The 24,100-nt window shown below is 49.6% G+C and overlaps 2 long non-coding RNA genes across 9 annotated transcripts; one reads left to right on the forward strand and one right to left on the reverse strand.

Annotated features, from left to right (window-relative positions):
- The first annotated feature begins 5,632 nt into the window (after positions 1–5,632).
- On the forward strand, positions 5,633–18,589 carry LOC140711212 (uncharacterized). Of its 8 annotated transcripts, none has more exons than XR_012092371.1 (7): positions 5,635–5,865; positions 7,665–8,549; positions 9,077–11,099; positions 12,421–16,067; positions 16,230–16,302; positions 17,705–17,856; positions 18,182–18,394. It is a non-coding gene; the product is annotated as an uncharacterized lncRNA (long non-coding RNA). The 8 variants fall into 8 exon arrangements; XR_012092370.1 differs by adding an exon at positions 18,455–18,588 and having other exon boundaries at positions 5,639–5,865; positions 9,077–16,067; positions 18,182–18,303; XR_012092369.1 differs by adding an exon at positions 18,459–18,588 and having other exon boundaries at positions 5,639–5,865; positions 9,077–16,067; positions 18,182–18,303.
- Positions 18,590–20,036: 1,447 nt separating this feature from the next.
- Positions 20,037–20,934, reverse strand: LOC140711214 (uncharacterized). The gene is made up of 2 exons (XR_012092377.1): positions 20,333–20,934; positions 20,037–20,203 (listed from the first exon to the last, which is right to left on the reverse strand). It is a non-coding gene; the product is annotated as an uncharacterized lncRNA (long non-coding RNA).
- Between the last annotated feature and the right edge of the window lie 3,166 nt (positions 20,935–24,100).

A 24,100-nucleotide genomic window follows, 5' to 3' on the forward strand; every position in this document is an offset into this window, starting at 1 on the left:
TCGAGTGGCTCAGAAGTCACTCCCACCAGACAGCGGGGACCTGGGCGGCCCCTCTGGACGTGGCTGGAGTCTCTCCAGGGCGGGCTCCAAAGTTCCACGGAGGAGGTGAGAGTCCGTCTTGCTCTGACCTGAGAAAGGCCCCTAATAGGTATCCTGAACATGCAGGCACACAGCTGGCTGACTCATCTGAAAGGACCTGCTGTTGCCACAAGCCAGGGAAGGCTGGAGAGAACTCGACTAACACAAGAACCTTGCCCAGGCACCCACCTGGGGCGCCCACGAGAAAACTAGGGAAGCTGTGAAGACGGAGGTCTGCACGGGGCTGGGAGAACCCAGGGAGGAGCCGCACTGGGGACCAGGTGGGACGGAGGGCTGGGCCTCACAATCAAAGGACGGAGGCGCTCAGTGCCATGAAGACCCCGCTGCACCCACAGCTGCAGGCGTGGCTGGCAGCACGAGCTTGGTTGCAGGGGCCCAGAAGCACGTGTGTTTGGCAGGAGCTGCCCTCCTGGAGCCGCACTACGGGTACCGTCATTTTAGAGGCAGGCACCTGATATCAACGATGACAATCAACCATGCCACCCTGAATTACAGCCGTGTCCTCAGCGGGTCACTCTTTACGCTGACAATTACAAAGAGCTTGAACTCGCTGTCCCAAGAGGCGACAAGCCCTTCATTATCACGGCGGCAAGCCTCTGTGCGGCCCTCCACCCCCGCTGCTTCCCGTTGGGGGCAAGTGAAGTCCCGTGACGGTGACTCAGAGCCAGCCCAGTAGCTTCAGTGCAGGAAAAATCACAAACACTCAAACACATCCTAAACATGGGCAGTTGGTAGGAGCCGATTCCTCAATTCAACCTGTTCGGAGGCTTTCTGGGCTAGCACAGCTCTGATCACAGGCTTGCGCTTTCTGCTCCCTGTGAAGGGCGGCGAGGAGGCCCGGCTCTGCCATTCTGCAGGCTCCACTACGTGAAGTCTGCCCGGTGGCCTGTGCCAGACAGTGTGACCGTTGCCCGCAGCGAATACTCGGCACAGCAGAGCCGGCGTGGGGAAGAACAGAAAGTGCCCTGTAAACCCGCAGAAGACGCTAAGCCACGCACGGCCTCACGTGCACTGCGTGTCAATCACGGGAAGCAGGAAGGAGCTCTTAATAGTTCCAGTAAATGCAAAGGCCGCCCTGGAAAACTGCGTGAAACTTTCTGACGACTCACAGGTGAGGAGCCACTGCCTGAGACACAAAGGTAAAGAATTAATCTGAAACTGCATATTATAAAACTTATTTTTAAATGACGGTGCTTAATTGAAAAGACTCCCAAAGAGTACTGCATTAGAAAGTGACAGAGTGAAACCGTGAGGCTGACCACAGGAGTCCCTGGAAAATTCACCAATGGGGACATTGTTTCCCAGTGTCAAAACTAGGAAACAGAAGAACCGCACCTGATAAAACATTCAATTAATCACTTGAGTCCTCCCCACATACGAAGCTATGTTAAAAAGTGTTCCCAGAAGCTAAAGTGAGCAGGAGGGCTGTGAACACACAAAGAAAGAGCCACTTCGTCTGCAGACCACGACAAAAGAAACGCTAATGAGTGCCTATGACATGCTGGAGTCCAGGGCTCTGGGTACAGCTGTGACGGGGACACTCAGGGTTCCACTGTCCAGATGGGAAAACAGGGTGGAAACACCAGGGAGCCTGTCCCAAGGTGCAGAGCCAGTGAACGGTGGTTCATACTGGGCCAATCCCAGCTGCCAGGCTCTGGGGCTCCTGGGGACAGAAGCCTGTTGACTTCACTCTGGTGTGTGAGAGGCGGCAGCATCCCCCAAAGGAGCCTGGAGAAGTGGTGTTACCCTCCATCCCTCCATCCCCTGTCCCCGGTGTTACCCTCCGCCCTGTTCCCAGAGTTACCCTCCGTCCCCCCATCCCCGGTGCTACCCTCTGTCCCCTGTCCCCAGTGTTGCTCACCATCCTCCTCACCTCCGGGCCCCTCTCCCTGTCCTCCCTCATTTTCCTGTTCACCCAGAGCACGTCACATGACTCTTCCCTTTTCAAGAGGCTCAGCTATACCCAGAGGCATTCCAGCCTATTCAGGACAGGACACACACCCTGGGGAAATGCTAACACAGGGTCGGAAGGGCCTGAGACCCTCACTGTCACCCAGGAAGGATGGAAGAGCCCACGGTCATGCTGCTTGTGAGGCAGGATGAAAACATCTGTGTCCAAAATATTATTTTCACTAGAACTGTTCAGACCATTCGTGAACGAATCAGTTAAATACCAGCAAGGGCCATTCCCACTTATTCTCTGGCTACAGTTTTCCACCCACCAGCAACCACACTTCTAGGAATTATCCCTAATGCAGTATCAGCGCCTTGTGCCTTTAGGAAAACCTCTTTCTCTCCAGCTTTGTCCTCCTTCCACAAAAGGTGCCTCTGACTGCCTCACTCACCGTACCAGGATTTCGCTCGGCTACAGAGGAAAATCTGCATGGGGCTCAGAGGTGGGTGGTCCCCTCAGGGGCAGCAGCTCTGTGACATCCTCCGAGGAGCCTGGCCCAGGCCTGCCCCACACACCAGGACTCTGCCTTCTGGCCCTCGGGCCCCCGAAGCTGCTTTCCCTCCAGGGGTCATGTCTCGGGCAAGAAGGCCGGACAAGAGCCCAGGGCTGCTGTGGGTCGGGAAAGTCTCCTGACACCTCCCACTCCAGGACCCCCCATCAGCATCCCAGCATCTGGACCTGTGTCACCAGCCGCTCTGCCGTGCAAGAGAATTGGATTTTCAGCTGGGTGCACTGCTTCCCTAAACAAAGTAGGGTGTTGTTACTGAGGAAAAAGGAAAAAGCTAGCATCTTCCTGGCAACCCCACGACATCCAGCCACCGGTTCTCACCACCCCAGAGATGTCCATCCAGGGCAGATAGTGTCTTCAACCAAGCGCCACTGACCCAGAAGTGCAGTAATTAGTACACTTTCACCAGAATCACCCACTCCTTCACCTTTACACCCAAGAAAAACATGTTTGCCAGGCAAATTAGATGTCCAGGAGGTGTAAGGAAACCCCAAGCCTGCTTTAAGCCTCAGACTTTTGAGACCGTTGAGGGCTGTGCGCACAAGAGCAAGGCTGCACCCGAAAGCTCTGCTCCTGCCGGACGTCATGGACAGACCACATGGCTCAGCCACATGGACCCTTCCAGGACTTCAAGAGAGGGACCTCCGTGGTACATGCAATGATGTGCACTTCGTTCAGCCTCGAACAGACCACGCCCTCGTTACAGGGTCAGTGATCCACCTCCTGCCATCAGCTCCCCACCTCACCGAGGGTCTGCATCTGCATCTGTCATAACTTTGCTGTTTTACCCGGGTACTAAAATGCAGCATCGGAATGTTTAAAGGTCTTTAAATATCAACCCTCCGGGTGCAGTTCTTGGCACTTTAATGTGGTCACTCGATGCAGGCCTCACTCACAACTCTGAGGTAGCTCATACCTTTCCTACCTAACCAAGGAAGAAACGAAGGCATGGAAGGTGCAGCTCCTAAGGAGCAGATTAGGATTCAAACCAGTGATCTTCGTCACATGCTGAGCTACCTCCCAGGCTGAGATAACATTCAAAATTAACCAGGTAGAACAGCGTTCCATAAATCAGCCAGAAATGGTCCTTGTGGATGGGCCTGTGGTTATTCCCTGAAGAACAAGACCATTCGCCCAAAAATCCACCTGTGTCACACTCAAATGTTTACATATCCAATTATTTTTAAAATAACCCAATCAAGCATGTTCACAGCCATTTAGAGCCATACAAATTGTCTGCTTTGCTTACAATCAACCCAAGACCTCTGTCGGCAAAGGGCACGGTGCCAGGTCCAGAGAAGGTGGGACAGAGACACAAACAGGAACCGCTCTGTTTCTTTGGGAGCCTCGCTCTGATGGGCCCGCGAAGACATGGCGCAGACGGCGGGGCACAGGCAGAGGGCAGGCCAGGAGAAGGGGCTGCATTGCCGGGAGGCAGTGCTTTGAGCTCTAATGGATGGAACACTGCTAACCAGCGAAGGTGGAGAGAGGGCAGCCGTCTGACAGGACCAAGAGGCAGCAAAGCACAGTTGGCCTCGGGGAACCGGAAGCCACAGGGACATCAGGCTGGGTGCTGCTGTCTGCTGGCCACCGGCTGGGAGACTGTACTGGGCCTGGAGGGACATCCCTGACACTCCCCACTGGATGCCAGGGGCACCCCCAGCCCCAGGTGAGAACCACGGATCCCATGGTGAATGAGGACAGCCTGTGGGAAGTAGGGCTGGGACAGCTCTGCACGGCTTAATAGGAAAGTTGGGTTCTATTTTGTGGGGTTTTGGTCATGCCAATGGCCGGTCAGTGCTGTCCATCAGGAAGTGATTTGAGGATAGATTAGAGAAGGGGCTGCCAAGGCCAGCTGGGCATTCGCTGCCTGGGTCCAAGGAAAAGGAAATAAAGGCTGGCGATGTGACAGTGTGGGGGAGCACAGAGGGAAGGAACTGGTGGAGACACAGGACTGGCTCCGCACAGGGCCACGAGCAGCTACCCGGGGGTCGTCCTATTAATTCTCCTTAGGGTCCAAGAGGCGGCTGTGAGGATCCCTCTCCTGAGGACAGAACTGCTCCAGAGCCACACAGCGAGGATCCAAAGAACCAAGATCCCGGCCAGCTCCAAAGTGGGCGATCTTGACCCCTCACCCGTGGTCCTGAGGCAGGGATCAGAGCCCCCTGGACACACAGACCCTCCCAGGAACTGCAGGAAGGGGAAGCAGACGCCCCGGACCAGCGGCAGGACCCAGGGTTTCTGCCCTCCAGGGCACATTTGGACCAGCCACTGCACAGGTGGACACACGGTGCTTTAACCCGCGCTGGGGAAAGGAGCCCTCGCTGTCAGGATGGAAGGGTGGAGACCCCGCCCTCGATGGGGACCGGCCTCCCTACTTTAACCCGCGCTGGGGGAAGGAGCCCTCACTCTCAGGGTGCAGACGGCAGCTCGATCGGGCTGGCCTCCCTGCTAGGCACAGCCTGAGCCACATGACGAAGTCCAGAGAGGATTACCATTGTACACCTGGCCCAGCTTCCGGCAGCCCCCGACCAGGCCACTACCCTCACTCCAACAGCCCGGTCCATCACCAAGCCCCACCCTCTTCTGCCAGCCCTGCCCCCACAAGGCCCCTCCTCTCGCTGCAAGTCCCGCCCCCAAGGCTCAGCTTGCCTGCAGCCCCGCCCCACTGGCTCCACCCCATCGCCTGCAAGCCCCATCCCCAAGGCCCAGCTCATCCCCGCCTACGAGGCTTCACTCCTCACCTGCAAAGAGCCACCCCTTACTAAGCGCCTCCCATCACTTGCACAGCCCCGCGCAACATAGCACTACGCCCTCCAGGAACCCCTCTTTTCACCCGCGCAGCCCCGCCCTTCACCAGGCCCCACTCATCTGCATAGACATGCCTCTCGCCACGTCCCACTTCTCCCTTGCCCACTTCCCCCTCCTTCTACTGTCCACATCCTGCTGCTGGCCCCACCCCGCCCCTTTCGTCAAGCCGGCCGCGCCCCTTTTACCCGTGAGCACGCTTCTCCCCTTGCCGCCTCCTTCGGCATGTCGGCCCCGCTCCTCCCGCCCATCGCCCTCTGCACCGCCCTCCCGCCCCTCCCAGAGCAGTGGAGGCCCGCCCTTTTCATCTACAGCCTATCGCAGAGGACGTTGCCGTTCGCGCTGACCAATAGGAGTGGTGGCCGTCACAGCAAGCCCCGCCCCACGCCCTACGTCGCGTTAAGTGGGGTCCCTCGCCAGCCCCGAGCTGGTCTTACGCCATGTGGCGCTGTGGCGCGCGGAGGGGGTTGAGTTCTCTGAGGCGGCTGAGCGGCGGGTGAGGCGCTGCGGTCGGCGGCTAGAAGTGCTCGGCGTGCTGGCTCCCGGGAGAGGAAGGTCCAGGGCGGGCCGGAGACGTAGGGGTCCCTGCGCCCAAGCCTTGCAGCTCCCCGCACTGTGGGCGCCCCGCACCCCGAGGCCCTGCCGGGGCCTTCCTTGGGCTCCCACATCCGGGGTTCTGAGGCCGGAGGACCCCGGGGCGATGCCCCGGGCTGGGGGCCGGGTCTGCCCGTGGCGCTCCTGGCAGGGCCCTCCTTTGGAGTGGGCTTTAATGGGGGTAGTAAATGGGGCCGGCAGTTGCGGTTCTCGCTGGTGTCTTTGCTCCTAGTTCATTTTTGTTGGAGGCCGAGTCCTTAAGAGACCCGAGGAGCCCACAGCCCACTCTTAAAGTCCGGCTGTGTTCAGAGAACTGAAGCCTCCCGGAATTTAACTTTTTTTGGTTTTTTAACGACTCAGTTTATGGGGGAAAAAACTGACGAAGCGGTTTAGTGCTCATGGTAATCCACGAGCCCGTATTTAATGTAACAGTTCAGCGCTGCCGGCCCAGGCCGGGGGGAGACACGGGGCGTCCGTGGCGTGAGTTTGGCAGCAGGTTACTGGAAAGTTCGGGGGAGACCCTGGCCTTACCGCTCATGGGTTTCCTATCATGTCCTTGCTCATAAGTAACTTCTTAAAATGCGTCTCTGTCCCATAATTCTGAAATTTGCTAAATCAGTAAGCAAATGTTGACTACAGCATATCTTCATAATGTTGACAGTGACTGAATAGGTGTTTTCTTTTCCCCTGTATATATCTTTAAAATATTTTGGTGGGATATATTAATGTAGAAAAGCCCGTAAGACATATAGTACAATTTGAGAAAATAAAGTGTTTTTTTTTTTTTTTTTTTTTGAAGAGACGGGATCTTGCTCTGTTGCCCAGGCTGGTTTAGAACTCCTGGGCTCAAGTGATCCCCCTCCTCAGCCTCTCACATTGCTGGGCTTACAGGCGTAAGCCATCTCATCCAGGTGAGAATAATTAGAAAAGAAGTAGGTTGGGCGCGGTGGCTCACGCCGGTAACCGCAGCATGTTGAGAGGCCAAGGCGGGCGGACCACTTGAAGTCAGGAGTTTAAGACCAGCCTGGCCAACATGGTGAAACCGCGTCCCTACTAAAAATACAAAAATTAGCTGGGCGTGGTGGTGAGCACTTGTCGTCCCAGCCACTCAGGAGGCTGAGGCAGAAGAATTGCTTGAACCCAGGAGGTGGAGGTTGCAGTGAGCCGAGATTGCACCACTGCACTCTAGCCTGGGCAACAGAGCAAGACTCTTGTCTCAAAAAAAAAAAAAAAGTGTCCGCATGACCAAGCTGAAGATTTCCCCTAACTGCTCATAACCCTCTCCCTCCCGCTTAGATTAGCACTATCATACAGAAATGTCCTTGCTTTTTAAAAATATTTTACCATCTCTATGCATTCTGACAGTATCTTGTTACCTGTTTGAATAATACCTGTTTAGGATAATACTGTATCGTGTGTATCTTTTGTTTAACATTATGTGACCTTCATCTTTGTTATATGCAGTTGTAGGCACTTTTGTTGGTTAGTTTTTTTTTTAATTGAATGATTAGTCTGCAGTTTATCCATTCGCTGTCGTTACACCTCCAGGTGAGTTGAGTTTGGGACTATCAGAGTTTGTGCTGACAATCTTGTCTGTGAGTGCTGGTGCAGCAGTGTAAGGTGTGGAGGATGTAGACCAAGAGGTGAACGGATTTCCAGTATTCAGATTTTTTTTTTTTTTTTTTTTTTTTTGACGCCCAGGCTGGAGTGTAGTGGCGTGATCTCGGCCCACTGCAACCTCTGCTTCCCGGTTTCAACGATTCTCCTGCCTCAGCCTCCCAAGTATCTGGGACTACAGGCACCTGCCACCACGCCTGGCTAATTTTTGTATTTTTAGTAGAGACTGGGTTTCACCATATTGGCCAGGCTGGTCTGGAACTCTTCGGCTTCCCAAAGTGCTGGGATTACAGGTGTGAACCACCATGCCCTGCCTGCTTAGCTTTCTAAAGAATGCCAAGTGTTTTTCCAAAGTTGTTCCACTTTGTACTCCCTGTGGGACAGGTAGCAGTGTACGTAGCAGTATGAGAGCAGTATGACTAGCAGTGTGTGAGAGCTCCTGGTAATATTAGGCTTTTAAAAAAGTTTTCACCAATTCGGTAGGCATGTAATGGGATTTAACTGTAGTGTGAATTTCTTCCAATATTTTGAAGGCTTGTGAGGATTCTGTGAGGAAAAGAAGCCCTTTTGTTTAAGAGTTTCTTAAGGGGAATTTAAACCATAATTGCATTATAGTTATTTTTGAACATGTATAAAGAAAAGGTTTCCAACACTGAAGCTTTAGGTAAGATAAAAGGTCATTAAAATGGGAAGGGTCTTACCAGAAATTAGTTTTCTGGAATGTGCAAGATTTTGGAAGATGCAGTATTTAATTTTTATCTAATTAATGATCTTTATCATGTAAGAGTATTTTCACTATGTGGCTGAATAATGTTAGCCAGATAATTTTCCTGCAGCTCATCTAACTTAGATGACCTTTAGTCTAGACATGCACACCACAGAGCGTGGCGATGGAACAGTAACCGGGCTTGTGAGAGGGCTCTACAGTATCAACTAGGAGACAAGATCCACGGATTCACCATAAACCAGGTATGGGTCCTTCTCGGCACCTCCTCATAAATCCACATACATTGCAGGTGTGGTTTCTGGCATAGGTACGGGCCCTTTAGGGTGGAGACTAGCCTTGTCCTCGTGTCCCAAGGCCCTGGCCCAGCTCCTGTTGCATGATGGCTACTCGGCTGAACAAAGCTTGTGAGAGAAATGACCCCCGGTCCCTTCCTGGAATCCCGCGAAGCCTGATTCTTGTCAGATTTGAGAGAGTAACACTTCCAGCTGGGTCTGTCATCAGACACACTCAGGTTTCTGCAGCCAAACCTGATGATTCGCTGAGTGTGAGCACGAAGACTCAGTGCCCTGATCTGTTCAGTCAGGTTTTGCCATCAAATAGTTTGCTCTAAACTTCTGCAGAATCTTTCAGTTTTCTGAGCCTTTTGGGTTTCAAAATTATAAAGAAGAAATTGTGGACTTATACTTACTTGGGTTTATATTAAAATGGATTCATTTTTGTTTTGTTATTTGCTTAAGTCTTTTCCTTTTTTTTTTTTTTTTTTTTTTAGCATAGTAACTAAAAATGACCACACTTCACATATTTGGCCAGCTGTTGGCTCTGTGCTATGCTTGATGTTGTAGCAAATTTAAAAAACAACTTACCGTCTAGAAAGACTGATGCGGCTGTGACTGGAAGCACATGGTGGATGCCATGCGGAGGGCCAAGGACAAGGGTGGGAGCTGCTGCTGCTGCTGCTGCTGCTGGGGGGAAAGGGAAGAGCTCCTGGAGAGGGTGGTGTAAGAAAGCAGCTGCCTCTGGGCAGGGCTCCAGCAAGGGAACCAGCGCAGTGACTAGGGGGTCCCAGGCAAGGTCCAGGCATGGGAGTCCTGACAACAGACTCAGAGCATTTGTGAAATCCTGCAAAGTGAGGGCAAAGACACCTCACTCTGGGTGAGGCCCTTATTAATAGTAGCCAGTACTATAAACTCACTCCTTTATTTTTCAAATTTTATAGAAATGTACTTATTTTTGAGACTGGGACTCACCATGTCACCCAGGCTGGAGTGCAGTGGGATGATCTGGGCTCACTGCAGCCTCAAACTTCTGGGCTCAAGCGATCCTCTCACCTCAGTCTCCCAAGTAACTGGGACAAGGTGCCCCCACGCCTGGCTCATTGTGTGTGTGTGTGTGTGTGTTTGTGTGTAGGTGGAAACTTGCTTTGTTGTCTAGGCTGGTCTCAAACTCCTGGGTTCAAGTAATCCCCTTGTCTTGTGTATTAGTCTAATCTCACACTGCTATGAAGAAATACCCAAGACTGGGTAATTTATAAAGAATGACCTAAAGAGTAAAGAGGTTTAATTGACTCACAGTTCTGCATGGCTGGGGAGGCCTCAGGAAACTTACAATCGTGGTGGAAGGCACCTCTTCACAGGGTGGCAGGGAAGAGAATGACAAGTGAAGGGGAAAGCCCCTTATAAAACTGTCAGATCTCGTGAGAGCGTACTCACTGTCACGAGAATAATATGGGGGGAACCGCTCTCATGATTCAATCACCTCCTACCAGGTCCCTCCCACAACATGTGGGGATTATGGGAACTACAATTCAAGATGAGATTTGGGTGGGGACGCAGCCAAACCATATCACCTTGGTTTTCCAAAGTGCTGGGATTAAAGGTGTGAGCCACTGTGTCCAGCCATAGAAACTTACGATAAGTCATGTTTCTTGTTTGAGAAATAGCTACCATGAGCGCTATTATTATTAAAGCTATATATTGTTAGAAAGCAGACATCTCACTGTATCTGCTGATTTTAAATGCATTGATCATCTGTTACAAAGTACGGTAAGCTTGGAAACGAGTAATTTAACAGCGGTAGATGATGCAGGTCGTAGTGGGCCACTTATGCATGGTGGTTGGATGGCAGGCTCCCTAGATTGGGCTGAGGAGACCCGAGGTCTCACCTCTGCCAGCGACTTGCTGTGTGTGCTTGGCCAGGTGACTCATGGCACCCGGACGGAGTGGGTGGCAAGTGTTGTGATCACAGGGACGTGGTATGTGATTGAGGGAGAGGGCCGGCTGGCATGACTGAAAGAGAAGACAGTTTCTTTCATACCGAAAAGTATGGACACTTACCAGGAGGCTTACCTAAAGTAAGGTCGGGGGCCAGAGTATGGAGCCACTGCCCCATCTCAAGAATAGCTACAACTTACTGTCCTAGGACAAAGGGGAAATGAGGCTTGAGACTCAATAATTTTAGTAGAAATCTGTTATATTTTACAATTTCACTTTTCATTTGTACCCAGCTAGTGATTATACTCTGTATCCATTTTCCACACAAAATCCCAAGGACCTTCAGAATCTCCTCTCGGTGTATTTGGACGCCACCTTTTTCCCATGTTTACACGAGCTGGATTTCTGGTATGTCATGAGTGATTAACTAGTTGATGCAGACTTTAGTATTTGAGTCACTGTCAGCTTATAATTATTTGTCCTCAGGCAGGAAGGATGGCGGCTGGAACACGAGAATCCTAGCGACCCCAGACACCCTTGGTCTTTAAAGGAGTCGTCTTTAGTGAGATGAAGGGAGGGTTTGTAAGTTTTCTTTCTTTTTAATGTTGTGTTCAGCTTACCTTACCCATGTACAGAACCATGATACAGACACATCTGTAAGGTGGTTGATTTTTATATAATATTCTCATTATAGGTGACATGTTCTTGGATTAGCTAGGTCAGTGCTGTGAGCAGAAGCCAGGGGATTAGCGGGGCCAGGATGCTGTCTCAGACCATGTCTGACGACCCCCGTGTATGATCTGCAGCGAGAGAAAAGCTCTTTTCATACCACTATCAACACATTGTCTTTTTCACTCATTCTTGCCCAAGTACATGGTGTACTTTCTAGAGGCTGCGTGGCGAGGTGTGTGACACGCACCAAGCTGCATACAGAGCAGATGGGGGAGTCCAGCTTCACCTCTGACCCAGACACTACAGAGGTTTGCAAAAAAGGCAACACAGCATCACTCTAAGTAGTCAGTTTTTTACTTTGTTATGAGAAATATTTTTCAAACATATTTATATTATCATGTAATGATGGCTTACCTTAATGCATAAGTAGTTTGTAAATGTCTCAGCTTTAATTTAGAATATAGAAAAATTATATAAACACACACAGGCACCTACACAGGCAAAAAAGCCCACATAATCAAAAGCTGCTTGGGTCCTCATTAAAACCCTTTTATGCCTCGTGTTCCATTATTGGAATCCTAAGCTTGTGGGAGTTATTTGTATCCTACAGCTCAAGGTCATTGCCAAGGTCTGAATTTTTACAAAAAAAATTGCAACCTCAGGCATAAATGGGTTAATTTTTCAGAGTGTAAAGGAGCCTTGAGACCATTCTGGATTAAGAGCTGCTGTCCTGGGCCCGTGTCTTCATGTCCCCTTGTGACTTTGACAACCTGCCTGTGCTGGTGTCCCTGGGGCTCGTGGGTGGCCTGCTCTCTGACTCCCGTAGCCCCCCTCAGCTGGTGAACTATTTCTTACCTTTCATTCTCAATTTGGTGGTCTTTTCTTCCAAGGAGCCTTCTTAAAACTCAAGTTAGGGTGAGAGCTTCTCCCCACTTCCCTCCTGGCTGGTGGGCAGACCTGGTGATCCCTCCAATTTGCAACACACATCAAAAAGTCCATTGTTCTCAATCCTTGGGTCCTGTGCATGGGTGATGAGTGATTGAATACGGTGTTAAACAATGCCTGCAGGGGTGTCTTTTTTTTTTTTTTTTTTGTTACCATTAGAACAGTTTTATTTGCAAAGTATTACAGGCATATGCACCAGAATGTGATCAATTGGCTATATTGTAAGTAATGTAGTATGTGTGTATTATTTTAAATGTATATATTCTTATTTATTTCACATTTCAAGACAGACAATGAGAGGATATTCCCCCAGCACCTTCAAAATAGACTTCTTCCCGACCACACGTACTCAGTGGTCTCCAGGGGTGACCCACTGTGCATCCCGGAGCTTATGTGGGAGAAGCTTAAGCAATTTCATACCACTCACTATCACCCAAGCAATGCTAGCTAATATTTTGTTGGAAAAGTTTGATGGTGGATTGTGGAAAGTTAACTTGTTTGTGTTCTTCCAATTTCATGACATGGCGTCTCTCACATTTAGCAATGCTTAGCTTCGAGCCTCTCCTTGGCATGGAGAAGTGCTCTTCCGATAGTGGATGCAGTCACAGAACCTTCATCACATCCTCACTTTCTGATATATCGCTTGTTTCTTATGTCACTAGTATAAGGTCATTATAGTAATAATATAGTTATACGTATCCTATAAAACACTAATAATTTACATATAAATGCTAATGTAAAAACATATTTGCAAGGTTAGTTTATATAAAAACAATTATGAAAACTTTCAAGTATACAGAAAAGTAGACTAGGATAATGAGCCCCTAAACACTTATCACATAATAGATATCCTTTTCCTTGTGAAGTTTTTGGAAGTAAATTATAAATGTCATCATTTACCACTAAATATTTGAATTTGTGACCTGAAAACATGATTTTTTCTTACATGAGCTAATGCCATTTTCAGTTTTAATAGAATAAAACATACTTTCATAAAACTGCCTATTTCTTATTCCATATTCACATTTTCTAGTTGGCCCCAAAGTGTTTGCTGCACAGGGTCCCACAGATCACACCTGATCAGCCCGGGTCTCTCCTGGGCACCCTCTCGGGGACGGCAGAGGAGTGTGCAGGCCGGGTTTCCTCCAGGCGCTCTCACTTTCCAGGTGTCCTGGCTGCTCCTGTGTGGTGTTGGGTGCCATGTTCCTGTGTTTCCTGAGAACTGGAACTTAGATCCAAAGCCTTAGTTTGAGTCAGGCTGCGCCTTTTTAAGCAGAGTCCCTCGTGGGGAGTTCTGCATTGATGGCCACATCCTACCATCGTGTGAGGCCTGCTTGCCTCCACCGGGGGGTCTCACACCAGCAGGGTGCATGCTGAGAGTCGGCCACCGTCTTGTGAAGATCTGCTTTCTCCCTTCAGCCACAGACCATCTGGTGCACTTGAGTTTCTGGTGTCCTGTGATAATTCCTCATCAACCTATTAATGGTTTTCATATTCATTGAGGATTATTGCCTGAATCATTTATTAGAGTTTGTGAAGTTTTCAAATTCTGTAATTCTTCATTCGTTTGCTGGACTTCTTCAAAGAAGAGTTCCACATCAGCTGGGGCTCTTGGGTTATCTTGAAATATGGTTCTGTGGAAAAGGCAGGGGCGGCTGCTCTCCCTGGGAAGTCCAGTTTGAGGAGGAGGGGTGGTGCAGGAACTACCTCTAATGTTGACAGAAGAAGCTGTCTTTTTTTTTTTTTAAAGACAGGGTCTGGTTCTGTCCCCCAGGCTGGACTACAATAGCATGGTCTTAGCTTACTGCAGCCTCAGCCTCCTGGGCCACCTCAGCCACCTGAGTAGCTGGGACTACAGATGTGCACCCCCATGCCCAGCTAGTGCTTATGTTTTTTTGTAGAGACAGAGTCTCGCCGTGGTGCCCAGGCTGGTCTCGATCTCCTGAGTTCAAACAGTCTGCCCACCTTGACCTCCCAAAGTGCTGGGATTACAGGTGTGAGCCACTGCGCCCAACATGGAGAAAAGAGTTCTTTCTTTTCTTCTTTTTTTCCCCCCAGTCGTCTTTGTTTTGTTTTTTAGTACCACTGTGACCTCACAAATATTTCTGTATATGTATATATTTGAGACCATGTGATCAGATGGAATTTATTTATTTTTATGCCGACATTTGCCACAGCTGTTGGCCCATTTTGGTCTCACTTCTTTGGTTTGTATGCCCCCATCCCCACCTCCCTAACGCAGGCACAGCCAGGCCTTCCTCCTCCAGAGGCTCAACTGTCTGTTTCCCAGGGAGCTCTGATTTCTGTGGCTAGTGGGGAAGGGCCTTTGGAGAGTAGCATCGGGACACTAGGGGTGGTGATTGCTCCTGGATTCTCTCAACCCCAAGAGTGTAAAATTTGTTTCTAAATTCTAGAATGAGAAATTTCTGAAGGTTCTTTAAGATACTAGTTCCCCAAACCTTAACCATAGCTCAGACAACATAGTAAAGAAAAAGATAAATTCTGTCATTGTACCCTTTTTCTTCTGGTTGAATAAATGTGTTATCTTTATTAACATGTATAACCTTGAACTTGTTGCCAAAAATTGACTTTTGTGAAATTGTCAGTTGGATTACTCTATTACTGTACCTAGGGTTATAAAGTATTTTAACAAATACTTCGTTTGGTTTTTGTCACATCTCTAGATGAAGTTTAAAATGAAAGATCAATTTCTGGCTAGGTGTGTTGGCTCATGCCTGCAAATTCAAGCACTTTGGGAGGCTAAGATGGGAGAATTGCTTGAGGCCAGGAGTTTGAGACCAGCAAGAGTAACCGTGAGAACCCATCTCTAAAACTTAAAAATTAGCCCACTGGGCATGGTAGCTCAAACCTGTAATTCTAGCACTTTGGGAGGCCGAGGCGGGGAGATCACCTGAGGTCAGGAGTTCAAGACCAGCCTAACCAACGTGGTGAAACCCTATCTCTACTAAAAGTACAAAAATTAGCTGGGTGTGGTGGCAGGCGCCTGTAGTCCCAGCGACTCAGGAGGCTGAGGCAGGAGAATGCTGTGAACCCGGGAGGAGGAGCTTGCAGTGAGTGGAGATGGCGCCATCGCACTCCAGCCTGGACGACAGAGCGAGACACTGTCTCAAAAAAAAAAAAAAAAAAAAGCTGGACATGATACACAAGGTGACCCCAGGAGACTCCTGTGCAGAGTAGAAACACACCCCAGCACTAAACTCAGTCCCTGAAGTCCCTGCGGGATTCTCCCCACCCCCCACCCCTGGGTCCACCTGTACCCACCTGGAAAGAACAGTGACACCGCCCCACAGCAGGAGCACCATCAGCGGCCACGGCACCCCAGGTAGCTGGGCCACCCCCAGGGTTTCACAGGTGGAGAGGGAGCCTGGGAACGTGCATTTCTAGCAATTTCCAGGTGACGGGGCACTACACTTTTAAAAATACACAATACTAGGTCTTGAAAGGACTTCTATTCACTTGCACGTTGGTGGGATGGAGCCCTACATTGCAAAGGGCTTTTCTTCACGTGTCCTCCTTGAGCTCAGGGGCTGGCAGCACTTGGTGGGACCTAGTAGGGCGTCCCTTGCTGACTGCACACCCACAGCTAGAGCCCAGGCCCGGATGATTCTCACAGGAAGCCCGCAGAGCTCCTGACACCTCCCTGGAGGTATGAGAAAGCTGAGGCTCTGAGGGGGATAAACTGATTACTGGAAGGTAACGACCTTAGTGAAGTGGTGAAGCTACAGGGTAAACCCTAGTTTTATTTCCTTTTAACTTTCAAGACTTCCTGATTTCCTCTATTACGATACCTGTGCCTTAGAGTCACCAATGGGAACTTGAAGGAAAATAATGCCTGCTGAGGCCAGATGCTCATTTAATTGCCTGGGGGTGGAGCCTGTTTGGTTCTAAGCCCTCCCTCTGAACTTCTGAATGGTGAGGACTGCAAATCAGCTGTCTCCTGCTGGGCCCTGCAGGGTGAAACCTGATGAAGCCCCAGGAACATTCAGTGAGGGGTTAGGAGGGAGGAGAACACGGGTGGATGAAAAGCAAGAAGGAAATGCACCAGCATTCACTGGCAGGCTCTGTCACCCACAGGACAGGGATAAAGACGTGCACACCTGCAGTGCGGACTTTCACAGCCTGGCAATGAGGGCTTTCAGCCTCACAGGTAAATGTCACCTGTTTCACCACCTCCTTAGGGCTGTTCTAGGGCCCCGGCACACAGCCATTTGGGACAAAGGGCAGTTTCAGTGTCTTTCACTCCACGCTCAAGCTACAGATTGTCCTTATAGCTCAGGTATCCTGGGGATAATCCATCTTGTTTTGTTTTGGTTTTGGGAGCCCAACCCAAGAATCAAATAACTTTCCTAAGGATTTCCAGGAGAAAACATCTTCCCACCAAAGAAGAACCTTACCATTTGGAAAAACACCTCCTGGTAATTTGCAAAAAAACCCAGTTTTCTGGGAAGTGATAATCTTGTCATGAGAACCAAAGATAAAGTTGGAGATAATGAGGGAGTGGTTACATAGGAAATATGTGGTCATTACTCTGATCAATTAGTAAATCACTTTCTTCATATGATATACTTTTTAACAGCTTCTTCCTTGAGTCAGTCATCCCCGGCCCACACCAGGGCCTAGCAAGAATGACTTAGGTCACCTGGCTTATTTCCTGGCTACTTGGAGGAGATGGATTTCCCAGTTTACAAATCTCAGCTTCCTGGGATTCTATTCTGATAAAATCTAAATTGTATTTTTTTAAAAAAAGGAATAGGCTGGACACGATGGCTCACGCCTGTAATCCCAGCGCTTTAGGAGGCCAAGGCAGGCAGATCACGAGGTCAGGAGATTGAGACCATCCTGGCTAACAGGGTGAAACTCCTCTCTGCTGAAAATACAAAGAAAACTGAGCCGGCCGTGGTGGCATGCGCCTGTAGTCCTAGCTACTTGGGAGGCTGAGGCAAGAGAATCGCTTGAACCCGGGAGGCGGAGGTTGCAGTGAGCCGAGATTGCGCCACTGCACTCCAGCCTGGGTAACAGAGCGAGATTCCCTCTCAAAAAAAAAAAAAAAAAGAATAGATGAACTCTAGTGAAATAATCTAGGTCTATCCTTTTACCTCCTCCGTTGTCTGGAGTAATAAAGCTCCCTGCCTCGCCCTCTCTCACAGCACTGAACTGCTTTTCCTGAATTTTCCCACACTGCTGATCACTCACTTGCTAATTTCGATGCATACATTCTTTTTGAGAAAGTCAGTTTGCCAACTCCTCCCACTGGTTTGTCAGAAAATGAGCTTACACTGCGCTGATCTCACTCCTGCTGCCAAACCTCCTTCTAGGGGTCTCTCCTTTGATAATGCAGGGATTATGTAGGCATGGGGAGGTGGGATACCAAGGGGGGTTTCTGTCGACGGTGCTGTTCCCCCCTCCCCACCCCCGCCGGTTCAAAGTCATCGAGCCGGGGGGCCTCTCTGACTATCTGGACTGTGCAGACCACCGTGTCTTCCGGTAGGGTCAGGGGAGGGCTTGAGATAAATCTGTAGGGCTCAACCACCAGCCACTGTCCACCTCAGGTGCCCCAAGCGCCATCTCTGCCGGGAGCTATGTGGATGCATCGGTGACAAAATGGAAAGCCTCTGGTCCTGGCGGAGCTTGTTCCAATCAGGAGAGACCCGAAAGCAAGAAACACAGTGAACAAATGCATGATGCCCAGGGGTGGATGGCCGTAAGCACTGAGGAGAAAAATAGCAAGTGGGGTGGGGGGTGTTAAGAGGGTGGAGGATGGAGATGGGCTGCCATTGACAATCGGAGAGCCTGCAGACCTGCCTGAGAGTGACGTTTGGGGAAAGAAGGAAAGGGAAGAAGGTGAGGGAGGTTAGCTAAGTGGACATCTGGGAAAGAGCTCAGGCAGCAGAGCGGCTGGGGTGGGGGCGCGCTGGCAGCCTGCTGCATTCCAGGGTCCTCTGTGTGGCTGGGACGGTGTCGGCCCTCCCCTGCCCATCCCTCAGGGCCTTCGCAGAAACACTCACACGGGGACCTTCTATGTACAGGCAGCACACGCCACCCATCGCCGTGACCACACTGTCCCTCAGAGGAGCCGCTGGCCACGTGTGTCCCGTCCACATGGAGATGTACTTGAAGATTCTTTACACACTGGGTTTCAAAGACTTAAGTATGGAAAACAGTGTAAAATATTAATAACACAATAACTGATTGTTATCAAAATAGTGGGCTGAATAGAAAATATAGTTTGTTTATTTATAGATAGGGTCTCACTTTATTTATTTATTTATTTATTTATTTATTTATTTATTTATTTATAGATAGGGTCTCACTCTGTTGCCCAGGCTGGAGTGAACCGGTGCAGTCACAGCTCACTGAAGCCTCCAACTCCTGGGATCAGGCAATCCTCTCACCTCAATGTCCCACGGGGCTGGGACTGTAGGTATGCACCGCCACATCCGACTAATTGTTTTGTATTTTTTGTAGAGACTGGGTCTCGCCATGTTGCCCAGGCTGGCCTCAAACTCCTGGGCTCAAGTGATCCACCTGCCTTGGGCTCCCAAAGTGCTGGGATTACAGGCGTGAGTCATGGCACCCAGCGTCCCCCCCTCCGGACCTGCCTTTCTTTAATGTGGCAACTAGATCATTTAAAATTGCATATATAACACCCATGCAAGCCTCAATCCTGGGAGATGCTCCCGTTGGAGAAACCTTCAAGAAGCGGATCTGCCTGGATTTGCAAACGGCCCCTCTGGCCCCAGGGGGATCTGCTGTGCAGAGCTGCTCTGGACTCAGCTCTTCAATACTGCCCTTGAGTGTACTGGGCACCTCCTGACTTTCGACCAGCACAAAGCTCCTTATTAAACGCTGACAAAAATTCCTTCCATTCTAGGTGCCATAATGGATTCATTAATCTCCTATTGATAGCTTTTTGCTGGTTTTCCCACTTTTTGCTATTCTAAGCACTGCTGCGAAGACTCTCCTTTTACCCCACCTGCCTGTGTCTGCTGCAGCTCACATGCTCCGCCTTCCAGCTGTCATAGCTGAGTCCCTGGGTCTCCTCGGCGGGGTGTGTCTGTGGGCACAAGGCTGCCCTGCCACATGCCCCACCCCATAACCTTCCATCTGTGGCCGCTCCTTGTGAGACCCTAAACTCACGACCTCCCCTCCTGTCCTCTCCTCTCCACAAAGCCACCCTTATCGGAGACAGTCAGTCTGCTTCCCAGTTCCCCCAAGGCGAATCCAAAGTCCTCCACTGGCCCACCCACCTCTACCGACTCCTCCCTCACCTTCCAGTCAGGTCAAACGGCCCCAACCAGAGGCTCCCCGGGCCCTTTCATAAGACAGGAGCTTTTCTTCTCAGGTCCGGCTACAGGTACATTGTACCCGCACCTCACCGCAGGAGTGAGAGCCGCAGGGGCGGAGAGGGCTTAGTTCTTTTGCCTAAAGCCTGCCCTGACTCACCGAAGGCGGTCGTTAATGTGCGCAATGATTACAGAAACACAGAAATAAGGCTGGGGGTGGTGGCTCAAGCCTGTTATCCCAGCACTTTGGGAGGCCGAGGCAGGTGGAGCGCTTGAGGTCAGGAGTTCGAGACCAACCTGACCAACATGGTGAAACCCCATCTCTACTAAAGATACAAAAAAAAAAAATTCAGGTGGGCATGGTGGCACATGTCTATAATCCCAACTACTTGGGAGACTGGGACAGGAAAATCACTTGAACCCGGGAGGCAGAGGTTGCAGTGAGCCCAGATCAAGCCACTGCAGTCCAGGCTGGGCAACAGAGCGAGACTCCATCTCAGCGTGCCCCACCCGCCCCGCCACACACAGAAACAAAATCTTAATCGTAGTAAGACACAGCTGAAAAGATATGACGGAATGACTCCCCGAGGCTACTGGATGCCACTCCTTCAATCATTTTCCATTCAGAAAACTTCAGATCAGATCATTTACATATGTACGTTAAGACAAGGGGTCCTATATTAATGAATCTTCTCCGTCAAAATCCTGGTCAAAGTCAGAAAACAATCCCACCGGACTCCTGGGAGCATCTGATGTTGGAGAAACCTGGAGAAGTGGAGAAGCTGATCTGCAGGATTTGCAAACCGCGGCACTGCCCCCAGGGGGACCCGCAGCACCGGCGCCTCCCCGTGAGAGTCGGAGCCTCACTGAGACCCACACAGTCAGGATCTGCACCTCCAAAGGCTCCCCCAGGCGGCTCTGGGCACACGGAAGCTGGGAAGACAGCAAATGGGCCCCGGGGTTGGGGGGGCCCAGCACAGTCCAGCCTTTTCTCTTTTGCCTCCTGAAGACTTTCACTGTGGATGTGTGTTAGGGAAGGGGGCAGTGAAGAAAGAGACAGGGAGAGAAGATAGAGACTGAGTGATGCCTCCATTCTGCAGAGAAAAACACCGAGGCCCTATCTCAGCACTCGAGACAGTGGGGCCACGGCGGGACTTATTAAGTCTCTGCCTCTCAGTGCTCTGATCTGCCATGTGTCTGGCTGCCTCTTCCATCCTGACAAACACAATGACTGTAATTCCAAAGTACTGGGAGTTGGGGGTGAAGATGCAGAGAACGGAGGAGTGGGGAGGGAAACGGCAGCCTCTGGGCAGCTACTCTCTAATAAACACAAACACAACACCAGAAAGGGCTTGTAGAAAAGAAACATAAAATGCAACCCAACTACTGACACATGGCCATCTGTTCCATATTCACCCGCACGTTCTTAACAGAAACGCAACTGTGAACATGCAATCTGGTATCCTGACATTTGCCCTGACCAGGTTGTTACCGCATCTTCATCTTTGTAATTTTAATTGCTTCTGACGGCCCATCCGACTGGTCGAGCTTATTTAAAGAGCCCTGATTCTCCCTGATAAAAGGTTGGAGTCCTGTATCAAAAGCTTTTAGTTTTCTGTAACCAAGGGGGAAAACATGCTTCTTTTGAAAGATGACAAAATGTCTAGCTTCGAAGGGTCATCCGAGTATGGCACACAAGGTGGTCTGCATTCATAGAAAATGATGCCATCATATAAATCTCCCACTGTGTGACGGGGTGACACCATCACTCATCATCTGCCTCCCAGACCCAGTAAGTTTTGCAAAATTAATTACTGCACTTTACACTGAAAAGATCCCATCAAAGAATGTGTGTGCACAGGATGGTGAGGGGCGCCGGAGCTGTGTGAGGAGAAATGGCACTGTTCTCAGTTTCCTCTTCCATCCTACTGGGTTCTGAAGCATTGCTTCGGAGATTTTCAATTTTATCTTATAATTAAATAATATGAACTCTACTGGGGGAAGAAAAGCAGCCCATCACATTGGTATTAAGCCTTAATATCATTTTTGCCATCTTGACTCCTATCGCTATAAAAAGTCATTTTCTGTTCCCCTCACAAAACCACCCAAGGAATATTGCTTCAGATACCAAAGGTGCCCATGTGGGGCTCAAGCCTGGTGTCCAATAAATATGTGTGTCATTGACCTAATGCATGTCCAGTCAATTGAAACCTCACACTTCTGACTTCGGTTTTTAGGTTGTGATCTTGAAGTCTTAACAGTTTATACGCATTGATCTGAGGATATTGGAAACTTTTGATTAGAGAAGGTTGAATTCCTCTAAAGGACTTCATGAATGAAGAAGACAGCTAGAACCCCTGGTTTCCTGCTCCTCAGTGGAGATTCCAGGCGGGAGGCAGGCAGCAAACGCTTGCGTTCCTGTCAAGCGCCAGGCGTGGTGCTGGGCACGGGATGGACACCAGTGAAGACACAGCTACACGCAGCCCTGAACATCCCTGCAGCAGCCACAGGGCCTGGCCACACCAGGGAGCTCTGTGAACTCAGGGAAGCTGGTACACCTCGGGCATCCCTTGCTCATGTGTAAAGTGGGGATAAGTCAGTGCCCAGGATCACTGAGGGCCTGCCACATAACAGAGTCACTAAACGCTAGCTATTCTCACTAGGATTGGAAAGATTGAAGCTTACTACATTTCTGTGAACTTTCTATAAATACTGTATTGATGTTCACGTCACCACAGGCAAAAAGGACGCCGCTTTCGCATCCAGCCCACCCTAAGAATGCCCCTGGACTTCCCAGTACACTCAGCTCCACCAGGCACCAGGCCCTGCAGAAGCCACAACCTGTGACGAAGACAATGAGTCACTCTTGGTGTGTGGCACAGCGTGATGTGGCGGTGGGTACTTAGTCATGGTCAGTCCGCGATCCAGAACTGTGGAGCTTATTTTAGGTTGGGTGAAAATCAATTTAAGTTTCCAGATATGTCTTGGGACAACAGAAGATACCCAAAGAAGCAGGGAAAAAAATAAAAAATAAAAAACAAAAACCCACAGCCTGAGACAGAAGATACCCAAAGAAGAAGGAAAAAAAAAAAAAAAAAAAAAAAAAAAAAAAAAAACCCAGCCTGAGAAATACTTTCTTCATTCAAGGCCTGGGATGTCAGGAATACAGGAAAGATATTTTCAATTTTATATTATAATTAAATAATATGAACTCTACTGGGAGAAGAAAAGCAGCCCATCGCGTTGGTATTAAGCCTTAATATCATTTTTGCCACCTTGACTCCTATCGCTATAAAAAGTTATTTTCTGTTCCCCTTACAAAACCACCCAAAGAATATCTGCGTAATTTTGAGCAAGTTGGGTTTTGCTCACTTTTGAGCATTAACTAGAATAAGGAGCTTCACCAAGAAAGGCCCCTGAAAAGCATGGTGGAGGCCTGACATGACGGCTCAGGTCTGTAATTCCAGCTCTTTGGGAGGCCAAGGCAGGAGGCTCACTAGAGGAGGCCAGGAGTTCAAGACCAGTCTCAGCAGCATAGTGAGATCCTGTCTCTACAAATAATAATAACAATTAGCCGGTCATGATGCTGCATTCCTGTCTTCCCTGCTACTCAGAAGGCTGAGGCAGGAGGATCACTTGAGCCCAGGAGTTTGAGGCTGCAGTGAGCTGTAACGGCACCACTACACTCCAGCCTGGGTGACAGAGCCAGACATAAGTACTCTTCGTGGTCTAAGGGAGAGTACAATATTTGGAATTAGGATCTGTTTTGCTCCTACCACAATCGCGTATGCACCTCACTCCCTTACCTAAGTTATTTTTCTTTGTGAGTCTTTCTCCCCACTTCCAAAATGAGGGCATGCCTCTCTTGGGACCATGTATCTAGGCTTGGAGATAAGAATTGTAAAGCTCCTAGTATACAAAATATTTTCAACAAATGGTAGCTATGGTCATTTTAATATATTGAATTGTACCATAATTTCACATCTGACAGATAATTCCCCTGAAATTGATACTTGAATGTGAATGTGTTCTCTGACCTCCAGCTACAGGCAATAGTCTTCTATGTCAGGGAAAATCAAGTACTAATATAGAATCAGAATAAAATGGCAAAAAGAATGGGGGCACAACAGATAAATTCTCGAGGAATAACTTACTTAAAGGATTTGTAAATCTGTGGCAGCTAAGACCAGGCCCTCTAAGCACATCTGGAGGTGAACTTCCTTAAAAGAAATGGGTCCAAATGCTCCAACAGGTTCAAGATCATACCTCGGAAGGGTAAAGCTCTTTACAGAGTTTACAAAAAAATTGTGACTTCGGCTCTGCCAGGGAAAGAAAGCCCAGGCGACCCGCCATGGCGGGCTTTCCCAGGGACAGCCCAGGTGTGACCCACGTGGGCTCAAGGCCACCGTATTTGATGCCATCTGCAGAGCTGAGAGCAGCTGTCTCCCATTAACCCGAGGCTGTACCAACCAAGCCACGTTCCCACATAATACTGGTTTCCAAAGTACCTTTTTCCCCAGAAGAGAAGAGGCGTGCACTTACTAACCTCCAATATGTGTAACTCCTCCCAGGTGGCAAAACCAGGGCAACAGAGAACACGGAGATTCTGCCAATGTATCCTAATTTCACGTACCTGTACACAAACTCCCAAGCATTTTAGCA

The sequence above is a fragment of the Chlorocebus sabaeus genome, unplaced genomic scaffold, assembly GCF_047675955.1.
Source record: "Chlorocebus sabaeus isolate Y175 unplaced genomic scaffold, mChlSab1.0.hap1 unalloc_scaffold_298, whole genome shotgun sequence".
In the NCBI taxonomy this organism is placed as follows: Eukaryota; Metazoa; Chordata; class Mammalia; order Primates; family Cercopithecidae; genus Chlorocebus; species Chlorocebus sabaeus.